Below are 3,785 nucleotides of genomic sequence, written 5' to 3' on the forward strand. Positions count from 1 at the left end.
TTGCTTGATTCATAAACATGTTTTCGGATATGTTTTTTGGAATTATTGTGAATGTGTTGTGATTGGGCAGCGGCCAGACAACCGTAGAGATGGAATCCACAGATGTTGGGGTTTTTCTTCTCACTCATCTACTAATTCCATCTCACATTTTCTTATGTGTTAATTAAATTTAATTCTTACTTTTTAGTGTAATTATTTATTTTTGCATAAATTTTGGGGGTTTATAATAAGGATGAAGACAATCTGCTCTTTGATACTGTCTTTGGAATCAATTTGCTGCATGTGCACTCTTTTTGTTCTATTTGAATGAAAAGGATATAATTGCATGCTAATATTAAGTTGTTATCTTTGTGAATGAAGTAGCAGCTTCCCATAGCATAGATACAATGGTGAAAGTGTAAGCTTAAGAAATGCATCAGCCATCTCATACATTTACCTTTTGTTTATGTTGATTCACTTCAAACTGGTTAGTGAATATTGATGAAACAAGTAATCTCACAATATTGATTTACATCCATGCATTTTTTATACTCTGTATTGATTTACATCCACACATTTTATATCTTAAAAAAAACATTTAAGCAAAAAGAAACAATGAAGGACATACATAGTACCAGAAGAATTAGCAACAACAGCTTCAAATCGATTAGTAAGAAGTTCTAGCTTTCTTGTTGACCCTATACAACACATTTAATCGATTATTATGTATTGTATTGTATATGATATATTTGGTATATGGATTTTGAACCGATCAAACCAGAATGTGTAGTAATGCATTGGCCTGGCTTGGGGTTAAAGGGTGGAAAGCTGAAACTTTATACTAATCAATTTGAAGTTGTTGTTGCCAACCTAAACACTGATGAACATTTCGTCTAGTACAATGTATGTTCTTCCTACTTTTTCTATGATGGCTCTAGGATCGTATATGTTTGGCCCCCTCAGTTGTAAGAAGCTTCTAGCTGGGTGTTGTTGTAGAGGAACAAAGGTTGAATTGTGTGTATGTTTGTTGTTTGTCCAAGTTGTTGATTTATATGGCTACTAACTTGAATCATCACTATTTCATTCAATCACAATAACTATAACCAACGTTCCCTCAGAAATACATCACATTGGACATTGCTAACCTGAGAATTTTGGAAGTATTTAAGTGTTGACTAGTCAACCCTTACAATTGGAGCATGTGGTTTTTTTATTAGTCCATGTTGTGTGATTTAGACCTTAAGTTTTTAAATTCATCATCTTCAGTATATTACTTAAAAAGTTTGATCATTTAAAAGAAAAACAACTTGTATTATTACTTAGTGAACTTTGTGATTCAGGCTTCGTGACATGGCAATTCTCTAAGATTAAAAGTATAACACTTGCAAAATTGTTTTCAAAATTCCAAAATTTCATGTTAGACATAAGCCACTTCCATCGGATATAACCATTCAACAGTTCTCTGAACGGAAGGAGTACGTGACCAAGCTGAGCTGATTTAATAAATGAACATTTATTATTTATTTCTCAAAATTTCTGGGAGTAGGTTCGGTTTGTCTGATGAGAAGAATTAGATAATAAGTTTTAAAAATAACATTACGACTACCGTCACTTTACATTAGAAATTATATATGAACTTGCCGTATAATTGTGAAGAATTCCCTACAAACTTGCCGTATAATTGTGAAGAATTCCCTACAAACTTGCCGTTATAGTCGTGAAGAATTCCCTACAAACCAATGAACCATTAATTTGGGTGCTTAAGAATCTTACTAGTTATAAATAAAGCCAATTTAATTCTCAACAATCATTTTTGTTTCATCTAAATAAAGACAACCTGTAAAATATAAGCCATCTACTTACATTATGGATTCAATTAGATATGCGTCCTCAAACTATTAAGAATGTAATGATTAATGATAACGTAATTAATTCTCAATAGAACCTTTTTTATAATGAAAATTCTCAATAAAACCTTAATATGATTTAACATCACGAATTTATATTTACAATGCTAGCTAGAGGTGTACATTTGTCAGTAAATATTAATCAGCTACTCATATTTTTTTATATTTAGATCCGATACATACGTGTATTAAAGTATAGAGCAATGAGCAAGTGACTTGTGATTGATTCGTTTAAGTCTTTCAACATTGATCATTATAAACACTGAGCTTAATAAAACTCCCTTAACATGAATGAGTATTTGTTGTTATACATTTAACCTAAATTATCATTCTGCAACAATTATCTGATATATACAACATATCAGTCATCAAATAGAAAATCCAACAAAGTAACATCACAACTTCATTCACCTAAATTAGAACACTCAAATATACATAATCTATACAATAACAATGTTGAATACCTCATAAAATAAACACAAGAAGGGAACCGATACGACGGAAAGGTATACATTATCAAGAAATTACATGTGATTTCTACTTCAAGTATATATTATCAGAATGGAAGAAACAAAAGAAAGTGCATAGTCAAAGAGAAACTTTTTTGCATCGCAGCAGCATCCATGTTTGTAGAGCTTAGAGTAGCTTCTTGTTTATAGCCTAAGTGATTTGTGGTAATGTTGAACTATTTTGTTTCACTATACAATTGATTTTGGTATTGCTGAGAATCAAACTTATTCTTAGTAACAACTTTTGTATTAATCTCTACGGTAGTACCGTGGGAGAACACACCCATGTTAAAACTTTTATGACTACTCTTAAATTTAACACATTTTATGATCTCCATCATTTATTTCACTTTCATGCTCAAACTCTTGTGATCTCATTGTTCCATAAGAGCTCATATTGAATGAGATAAGCTTAAAATGTTTTTATAAATAAAACTAGTTTTCATTTTTACAAGTTAATTTTGTAAATATAAATTAAGTCTAATATAAAAAATTAAAATAATATCAAGAGCTTATCCATCATACCACACTCATTTTATAAATGTGTGATCCTTTTATTTTGAGAACAATTCATAAGTTAATATCTAAGGAAAAAAGTTTTTGATAAAAATTATTATTTTTCATCAAATACTAGTACCTTCTAATAAATTATTATTTTTATCAAAAAGATATTTGACTGATTTGTCCTATCAATACCAAATATTTTTCAATAAATTGTATAAGCTTCTTTTTAGTAAATAATAAATTACATAAGCTAAAATATTTACAGAGAAGTTTTATTTTTTAATTAAACATATTTGAAAAAAAATTTGATTTATTCTTTTATTTTTTATAGAAAAAAGTGGTACATTTTTCTGATACACTAATCTAGATAAAACATAATATGTGTTTGAAAGTAGAATGTCACATGGGGATGTAGCTCAAATGGTAGAGCGCTCGCTTTGCATGCGAGAGGCACGGGGTTCGATCCCCCGCATCTCCACTTTTTTTTTATTTATCAATATTTTTTGTTTAAATAATAATTTTTTTTAAATGGGCTGAGCTATTTTTTTGTTCAAATGGGCTGAGCTATTTTTTTGTTCAAATGGGCTGAGCTATATAAACTTTATGAAATAAAGAAAATTTAATTTTTGAAATAAAAATATTCTGAAATGAAACCCTAATTAACGTGGGAAGTAGTATATAATAGTGTGTCGTCTTCTTCATCAATCGTTTCTCTCAGGGTTTTCGGCAGTTTTGCTGTGACCTGAAGAGTGAGTAGGGGCAGTGATTAGAAAGAGAGAGGCCTTGAGTGTGAATTACCCAATTCAATCTTCTCATCCAAATAATAATAATAATAATAATAATAATTCATAAGCTCGGAACTTGACGGTGCCGCCGCTCCCTTTTC

At 30.1% G+C, this 3,785-nt stretch overlaps 2 non-coding genes across 2 annotated transcripts; both read left to right on the plus strand.

Annotated features, from left to right (window-relative positions):
• Positions 1-150, plus strand: LOC113787402 (small nucleolar RNA snoR143). The gene has a single exon (XR_003473907.1). It is a non-coding gene; the product is annotated as a small nucleolar RNA snoR143 (small nucleolar RNA).
• A 3,154-nt stretch (positions 151-3,304) lies between these two features.
• On the plus strand, positions 3,305-3,377 carry TRNAA-UGC (transfer RNA alanine (anticodon UGC)). The gene has a single exon. It is a non-coding gene; the product is annotated as a tRNA-Ala (tRNA).
• Positions 3,378-3,785: the final 408 nt, after the last annotated feature.

Source organism: Cicer arietinum, chromosome 6, assembly GCF_000331145.2.
Source record: "Cicer arietinum cultivar CDC Frontier isolate Library 1 chromosome 6, Cicar.CDCFrontier_v2.0, whole genome shotgun sequence".
NCBI lineage: Eukaryota > Viridiplantae > Streptophyta > Magnoliopsida > Fabales > Fabaceae > Cicer > Cicer arietinum.